The sequence below is a fragment of the Electrona antarctica genome (assembly GCF_951216825.1).
Source record: "Electrona antarctica genome assembly, chromosome: 7".
In the NCBI taxonomy this organism is placed as follows: domain Eukaryota; kingdom Metazoa; phylum Chordata; class Actinopteri; order Myctophiformes; family Myctophidae; genus Electrona; species Electrona antarctica.
In genome coordinates this window covers 7,483,954-7,493,953 of record NC_136812.1, presented here as the reverse complement: position 1 = coordinate 7,493,953, position 10,000 = coordinate 7,483,954, and positions in this window count along the sequence as shown.

Sequence of the window (10,000 nt, the reverse complement as noted above, 5' to 3'; positions counted from 1 at the left end):
TATATGCATTATGGAAACATAGAACAATTACATGATCACGTGCACTTTAGAGAAAGCAACGTGAAAGTGTAAACAATGGACATGGTCTATTTTATCGTTTAAAATTTTAAAAAATGTACAACATGACCCCTGGCATGCCTATGTTGTCATTATAGGCGGAAATTGTCTGGAATTGTCAAATATGTTAAAAAATATTTTCTTACTACTCATAATGAAATTATACAGGTCTAAATATACTGGTATAGTGTCTCTTGTGCATTTATGACATTCTGCCATACATTGTTTAATTGCATTGTTTATGCGCATGCATAAAGTGAATGGCAAATCGAGTGGCAAAGTGAGTTTAACGTCGTTTAAAGCAATCAGATAGGACTTTTCTGTTTGGATGTACATGTGCTGTCAAGGTCAGAAAGTCGTTTTTCTCCACTTCCGGGTACTGTATGATGACGATGTCACGCGCATATACCCTCAATACCAAGAACTGCAGACAAATCACAAGCGAAAGAGATCAGATAATTATTAAATTAGAATACTCCAGTCAAGTACAAATCTGAACAATAACGTGAACAGGTTCGGGGATTACACGTCTGTGATGTGAGAGTCACTCACATCATCAACACGTATATAGGATATCTGAGTCTCTTACTGGGCAGAGAGAGATCGGCGTCCTGCAGGAGAAACGCAAACAAAACAAACACATTCCTTTACAGTTGTAACAGGTGTGTGTATCTACTGGTAGCTCGATGCATCCACAGTGGGTTACGAACACACTCAGGACACTGGTAGCATTGTGTGTGTACCAGTAGGAGACTTAGCATCAACACTGGCAGCGTGTGTGTGTGTGTGTGTGTGTGTGTGTGTGTGTGTGTGTGTGTGTGTGTGTGTGTGTGTGTGTGTGTGTGTGTGTGTGTGTGTGTGTGTGTGTGTGTGTGTACCAGTAGGAGACGAGGACCAGGGGAGGGGGGGGCAGGCCGACTCTTTGATCTTGGTGGGTGCCCACCTCTTAACTGCCAACCTTCCCTTTTACATAAACAACATCTTGATATCATCACGGCTTCACAGAAGCACGAGTCGACTGTCTGGCTTTGGAATCACAGCGATGGTTGCTCATGTTTTATACTAATGAGCGTTTAAATGTCTTGCCTATAGTGCTATTTGTCTATTGCTAGTTTTTAACCGTGCACCTTATGGACCTTGTATGTTTTTTTATTTTATTTAGACGGGACAATGCATATTAACACCTTGAGGGCCCGGACCTATTTAATCCATTAATAAAATGTGCCCATCATTTATAGCGCCCGGACCACTTTTACCGGGGGACCGGAAGTTGTTGTGAATGTCTGTGTAGCAGCTAACAATAGCCACACCACTCTAGAGTCGATCGACAACAACGGGAGGTAAGAATAAATCTATCGCGACTAGCGACTGGACCGCGGAGCGCCGTCTAACACAGGATCTTTTTTCATAATTAGACGGGATGATTTAGATCGCGAGTTATGAACGTTTTAAGATTGTCGTTGTCGTCCGCTAAACAGGCAGGGAACATTTTCGATGACGTGTCACTGTTGTGCAACACCGAGGATTGGGCAACATGCGCTCCTAGGCTGTGGAGCGATGCGACGGTTTTGATATCATTAATCTCCGTCCTATTTATCAATCTCCGTCTCGGGCAACTTGACCGTGAACTTGACGGTGATCTCCGTCTGGGGCCCTTAAACTGTTAATGGACATTACATAAATGCAATGTAAATACACCGGATTCACATATTTACGTAGCGTAATATGACAAAAGTTTGTAAAAAAAAAACAACTATATCATTCAGGGGTGCCGTGGATGGTAAATGTTATTTACAGGGATGCACCTGAGCCAAAAAGAGTTTGATAACGGCCATATAGAGTTTATATTATATTTTCAACTCTGGCTATTTGGATGAGAACGCCTTGGTGATTCACCTGAGAACAATATATTCAGTGGACACGTGGCTTAACTCTGCCTGCAACTGCAAATGTTGAGTGCTTCACAAAAACATAATTTCACTATACACTCTTTTACACCTGAAAATCAAGTGACTTGTTGACAGTAAATTCAATTCTGATTCTATAATAAGGAGCCAGCTGAGGTGGTTCGGGCATCTGGTTAGGATGCCTCTCGGGCGTCTCCCTAGGGAGGTCCTCGACGCACGTCCCACTGGGAGGAGACCCCGGGGCATCTGGTTAGGATGCCTCTCGGGGCGTCTCCCTAGGGAGGTCCTCGACGCACGTCCCACTGGGAGGAGACCCCGGGACAGACCAAGGCGCAGTTGGAGGAAACTCACTGGCCTTGGAACGTCTCGGGATCCCCCAGGAGGAAGTCACTAATGTTGCTCTGGAGAGGGAAGTCTGGAGCACTCTGGTGGAGCTGTTGCCCCCCGCGACCCGACTACGGATAAGCGGTTGAAGATGGATGGATGGATTCTATAATGTCAATCACAGCTCAAAATGGTCTTTTACAAAACACAATAATGCATGTTGCACAAAAGCGCACAACAACTCACATTTCTATTCTCTATATGGATACCGTGGGGCTGTTTGTGTTGTGTCAGATGCCATCCACACACATCACAGACAAGTCCCTTTTTCTTTTACTTGGCCGAGCCATCGTTGTACGTACAGACAGAATAATTAATACAATTGTAAGAGCTTGTGTCGTATACGGAATAGGGCTGCAGTGTATACACATAAGTAGCCTTGCCGAGCCATGAGGCCCATAGGGCAGGAGCCTATCTCCTGTTTCTGTAGCGTGAGGCAGCTTGATGTACAAGTACACCCCCTGGACATGACGCTAGTATGTCGCAGGGACTTACCCCCAATCCAACCCTTGATGCTGAGTGTCAAGCAGGGAGGCACTGGGTCCCATTTTTAGAGTCTTTGGTATGACCCGGCCAGGGATAGAACCCCGACCTCCCAGTCTCAGGGCGGACACTCTAACCACAAGGCCACTGAGCTGGTAGTGCATACACATGCACCAGTACAAATGTGTGTACACAAGTTCATAGCGCGGCACCGAGTGCCACGCTATGAACTTGTAGGTCTGCTATTTTTTGAAAAAATCGTGAAAATGTGGCGCAAATCTTTGAATATATATTCTTTCAGAGCGAACGTTTTTAACTCAAATCTTTGCTTCTGGGGGGGGGGGGGGGGGGGGGGCTCTGGAACAACATATTTTCAGATGGGGGTCGGCGGCCGATTACATATAAGTCTAGGGGTCCTTGACATGAAAAAGGTTGAGCACCACTGACATAGAAACATGGGTTTTTCAGTAAACTGTCAGGATTTAGAAGATTTTTTTTAATTTCAACGTCAGGCCTAAATGGGTTAAGTCTGACAGTTAATTGCGCGGGCGAGGATAAGCATCATCCTTTAGGTGTGACTGACGGCGGGGTGGGGGGGGGGGGGGGGGGGTGGTGCACTGTACTGTAGTTGACAGCTACAGTACAACCATTGATCAACTATGACAATATTCATCACAAGGATATTCACTGAAAATTGCCTGTTAAGCTGTTGAGCTTAAGTATGAATTATCATTGAGAGCAAGTGTGCAATTGCCCCTAATCCATGGGCATGTGCATGAATCATGATGTACATGTGCGTCTGTGTGTGTGTGTGTGTGTGTGTGTGTGTGTGTGTGTGTGTGTGTGTGTGTGGCCAACATTTCCCACAAGTATAGTGGAATCTGAGAAATAGACATTGTGAGGAAAAGATTCCTGGTGGTCCTCACAACAGACATTATGTTTATTTGCAAAAAAAAATATGTTTACAATTAGGAAAAGATTCAGTTTGAGGCTATGGTTAGGCCTTTAGAAGTTAGGTTTAGGGGGTGAGTTTGTCGATCTGCTATGAGTATAAATCACAGAGTTATAAAGGATAGAGCGCGGACCGAGGAACGACAGCCCAGCCCCCCGCTATTAATTTCAATAGAAGTTGCTCAGTGGCGTTTTGAAGCACCCGGAAGACTGCCGGAAGTACAATTATAACTCAATGGCTCGAGCGGCGAGTGGAAGTTTGAGAGCGGTCTAAAATTCGAGGTCAGGGTTTGACGCACGTTATATACGCACATGACGTCACTGAACGTCCGTCCAACTCCATGAACGTGCTGCAGTTCCACTTTTGGCCAGTAGTAGGTAGTGGCAGCTTCAATGTTGTTGGACAGCCCTTCAGGGTTATAGGGTAAAAAAAAGAAAGAAAAGGTGTCCTCACAAGTGTAGCAATAGCAGTGTGTTGGTGCGTGCGTGCGTGCGTGCGTGCGTGCGTGCGTGCGTGCGTGCGTGCGTGCGTGCGTGCGTGCGTGCGTGCGTGCGTGCGTGCGTGCGTGCGTGCGTGCGTGCGTGCGTGCGTGCGTGCGTGCGTGCGTGCGTGTTGTGAAGGCATCAGTATTCAGGAATGTACATGCATGGTGCCATGGGTCTAAACACTGCCCACTCACTGTGGTGTGGGACGGCTTATATACTGCTATTACAGGATATGCATGTGTCTGGGCTGCTGTTCCTTCTGTGTGGATGTCTACAAATGGCATTACTACCAACTACCAACCTCCTCTGTCTGTCTGGCACCGGCCATGACTCATACAACACACAAACACACTCAGGCACATGTCACATGTGCACGTGCGCTCTCTCTCTCTCGCACGCACGCACGCACACACACAAGTAGTGTGACTTACATAAGATATACGTAAATATACATAGAAATAAATTATAATAGATAGATGCATGTTTTGAACTCCATTACAATCTAGGCAAACCTTGAATGGAAAATGACAGATTAAAATGGCTGAAACAGTAGGCAGTCAAGAGTTAATTTAGGGAGACGGACACATGTACAGTACATGATATATTAAAACAACATGGTCTAATAACAGCCCGATCTCCACCGACGTCCAGTTAAGGTGGTTGGTTGCACTGCTTGCGTTTTTAGGCTGCGTTTTGCGGATCTGATAGTAGTAGGATGTCACTAGCTGTCAGACTGAAACCGACACCCGACTAAACAGCTGCAGAAAAATGGATAAAATCGACCCCTCGTCCGAGAAACAAAACGTTATACAGACAAAATATTAGGCGGCAGTGTGCAAACGTTATTGACATAAAGTGAGGTCGATTTGTTTAGCTCCTATGCCCAGCTTTATGTGTCTGTGTGGACCACGGAAATGATTTGATGGCTGAGCACTGAATGTGATGTACAGTACGATGACGTATGACGATAAGAGCGCCCCCTCACTTCACACGACACGAGTGTGGTTTCTTTTTACGTCCTCCGAAATTCGCTACGACATTCCGCCCGAAAGAAGAACGCACCATGCGGTGACAATAACTAGAGGACAACTCACGGTACGCCGTGCCGTGCGACCGATCTGATCTAGCTAGAGATCAGTATCATCGGTATGTGCCCACGCACGCATGCCCCCCGTACTGTATACGGAGCAGACTGATGCCATGGCAACACGTTGAGGCTAGACAACACATACTCCCACACTTGGGAACTCCTTATATGGGTTTGTGGATATGACGGCTGAGTCATGCAGGTGACATGAGCGTGAGATCAGAGGTCTCTCCCCCGCCGGCCACCCCACCCCACCCCGCCCCACCCCACCCCGCCCCGCCCCACCCCACCCCGCCCAACGGCCCGCATGGGATACGTGGCAGCATGCACGTGATTGGTCTGATTAGAAGAGGACACACGCGTGCACGCACGCACACACACACATATTTATGTCCACACAAAGGAGATGCATACAAGGACACAAATAGTAAAGGTGCAGTAGAGTTACACTTACAAAATCATGGCATGTGTTTTCATGTTCCAATAGGCATGTCACTCGGCATATAAGTAGCCGCACGCACGCACGCGCACGCGCACACGCACACGCACACGCACACACACACACACACACACACACACACACACACACACACACACACACACACACACTCTCTGCTGGCACAGAGCCACGGCATATTATATGCACGGCAGCTATATTTTTCTAATGATCTTTCCTGTTGTAGTATGTACAGTACAGTACAGTACAGTACAGTACAGTACAGTACAGTACAGTACAGTACAGTACAGTACAGTACAGTATACTGTATACTGTATGTTGACATGCAGAGAGAGCTTATACATTGAATACTCAACCTGATTAACGTCACGCCAGGCCAACAAAAACACCAAGGATGAGGGTACACAAGTGTATGTGTCCTTCTGCGGTGTTCTCCTGTTCATCACCCTGCTATTATTCATCATGTTTCCTTCACTACTAGCGGGGGCCGATGCTGTGCACAGCGTCGGTGTCTGCATTCTGCCGTCTCAGGGACACCACATTTCATCAAGATAAAGGCTTTCACTTGACACTAAATGAGCCATATAATGAGGTAAGTATTTTAAGACTCTTCCCTGTTTCCCTTGCGTGGTATGTACGGGTTTCCGACCCAGGCCTTTCCCAGGGTTTCCACTTGCTGCTTATCCCTCCACACTTCCCCTACATTCACCAAATTATGGTTTCAGTAAGAGCTGCTTTTGTCCCCTAACCCCTGGTTCCTGGTTTGGCATATGTGCTCCGCCATTTATATACGCCACAGAGAGAGAGAAACCCAAAGAGACAGAGAGAGAGAGAGAGAGAGAGAGAGAGAGAGAGACACAGAGAGAGAGAGGGAAGAAGCAGAGGAGGAGAATGAGGCGAGTATATAAGATTAAATTATTGTACGGATTTGAATGCACAAAGCATTTACCGTATAGGGCAGGCTATACTGTACACAATGTGGTCATTTCATTATAAGTCTGTCTTGTAATGTTTTGGAACAGAAAATGTGGAGCCTTGAGAAAATGGTCCTCACTAACGCTCATAATAAGATGTCACAATTTTCGTCTATACAGTGTACTCTCTCATTGGTGGGCTATTCAGAAACCTGCCTATACCTCTCTAATTGAAACTACATCAGTTCTCTTCCTGGAAAGTCAGCATACTGAAATTATAGAAGTTATTGTTTTTGTTTTATTAAAATAATGAAATGACCAAACGTGGCTGCGGATCATGTCACTTGTATTGGTGGTAGGCGAGTTTCTGAACTGTCCATTACAGAAATGGTGTCATTATATATTAGTGAGGACCAATTACGTATATGAAGATTTTGAAATGGGTGATTTTGTCCATTAACATTGCGGCTAAATCTAACGTGGTTGTGGAAATCATGTTCGGAGAGAACTGCTCAGTAACAGTTATGATTGACTGACCCACTGGACAGTATCAACATGAGCCTCATGCTTACAGATGAAAACCTCACATCAGTTATGATTGACTGGCCCACTGGACAGCATCAACATGAGCCATGCTTACAGATGAAAACTGGACAGTATCAACATGAGCAATGCTTACAGATGAAGACTGACCCACTGGACAGTATCAACATGAGCCATGCTTACAGATGAAAACTGGACAGTATCAACATGAGCAATGCTTACAGATGAAGACTGACCCACTGGACAGTATCAACATGAGACATGCTTACAGATGAAAACTGGACAGTATCAACATGAGCCATGCTTACAGATGACTGACCCACTGGACAGTATCAACATGAGCCATGCTTACAGATGACTGACCCACTGGACAGTATCAACATGAGCCATGCTTACAGATGACTGACCCACTGGACAGTATCAACATGAGCCATGACCCACTGGACAGTATCAACATGAGCCATGCTTACAGATGAAAACCTCACATCTGACCCACTGGACAGCATCAACATGAGCCATGACCCACTGGACAGCATCAACGTGAGCCATGCTTACAGATGAAAACCTCACATCTGACCCACTGGACAGCATCAACATGAGCCATGCTTACAGATGAAAACCTCACATCTGACTGACCCACTGGACAGTATCAACATGAGCCATGCTTACAGATGACCCACTGGACAGTATCAACATGAGCCATGCTCACAGATGAAAACCTCACATCTGACCCACTGGACAGCATCAACGTGAGCCATGCTTACAGATGAAAACCTCACATCTGCAAAACGCTAACCATTCAGCAACTGTGAAAACAAACATTCTTTTATGGAAATGACTAGCTTGCGAGTTTTGACTTTCCCAGGCCCTAAAACTATGGGATTTTTATATAATCGGGTATATAAGCATTATAGTAAGACCTTATAATCTTTAGTCTACGGAGATGAGATGGAAAAACAAGGACTTTTGTCAGAGGGGTAATAATGTCCAGAGGACTGAACATCACCACGGAAAACAAAACATGGTGTCAACACTTCATCACAGACAGAGAGATGGGCTGTGTTATGGACATAGTTCTGGACAGAGAGCTGGGCTGTGTTATGGACATAGTTCTGGACAGAGAGCTGGGCTGTGTTATGGACATAGTTCTGGACAGAGAGCTGGGCTGTGTTATGGACATAGTTCTGGTTCTAGTTCACAGAGAGCTGGGCTGTGTTATGGAATAGTTCTGGTTCTAGTTCACAGAGAGCTGGGCTGTGTTATGGAATAGTTCTGGTTCTAGTTCACAGAGAGCTGGGCTGTGTTATGGAATAGTTCTGTGTTAGAGCTGGGCTGTGTTATGGACATAGTTCTGGACAGAGAGCTGGGCTGTGTTATGGACATAGTTCTGGTTCTAGTTCACAGAGAGCTGGGCTGTGTTATGGAATAGTTCTGGTTCTAGTTCACAGAGAGCTGGGCTGTGTTATGGAATAGTTCTGGTTCTAGTTCACAGAGAGCTGGGCTGTGTTATGGAATAGTTCTGTGTTAGAGCTGGGCTGTGTTATGGCCATAGTTCTGGATTGCACATTGTTACTGAATGTTTTTCAGAATCTCCATACTTGAATGAATTAATCATCTACTATAACCAGTGGTTTTCAACCAGTGGTCCGGGGACCACCAGTGGGCCTTGAGGGGGTTCCAGGTGGTCCCCAGCTAAATGATGGAGAGTTGGTAACCAAATGGGCCCCTATAGACCTTTAACTCTTGAGAGCGTAACATGAAACCAAATGGACCCGTAACGCTCTCAAGAGTAAAATTATTGTTACACATCTACATTGCTTATAATGCAAAATATTCCTTAGTTTTGGATCTGAGAGGCTAAATCTCATCAAATGGTGGTCCGTGGCTCAAATACCCAATAGATAATGGGCCTTTATATGAAAAGGGTTGAAAACCACTGTACTAAACCTAATTACAATCAATGATGACAACCAATGATCACAACAGCAGGATCTATGTCTGTCTGTCTGTCTGTCTGTCTGTCTGTCTGTCTGTCTGTCTGTCTGTCTGTCTGTCTGTCTGTCTGTCTGTCTGTCTGTCTGTCTGTCTGTCTGTCTGTCTGTCTGTCTGTCTGTCTGTCTGTCTGTCTGTCTGTCTGTCTCTCTCTCTCTCTCTCAAAGACCCACACATGAATGCTTGTTCACACAGTGCTATGTTGTTTTTTCTGCTCTGTTTACTTTCGCCGGATGACTCACGCCGTAAGAGAAATGTCTTATTGCCACATGTGATCTCACTTTACTACTTGACTCTATCACTCTCAGACATCGGACAGCATGCAAGAAATGAAACTATTTTAAGCTCCCTTCTGTTCTCTGGCATGGCATGTCTCACGGGCCTGTTCCGCCGGTATGGAGGTCATTCCTTCTTTGCATGGCACGCCGATACACCCAGTCCTTAAACTGTGTACTACACAATACGACAGGGATAGCATGGCACGCCGATACACCCAGTCCTTAAACTGTGTACTACAATACGACAGGGATAGCATGGCACGCCGATACACCCAGTCCTTAAACTGTGTACTACAATACGACAGGGATAGTCCACGCGGTGCAATGATCTACAAATGATGCATGAGGAGCATGCAATGGCCACTTTTCAACAATTAAAATAGTTCAAGTAGTGTTCACCATAACCACATGAATCCAATTCGGCGGCAATATGGCCAATCTACAGGTTTGCATGTCACAAA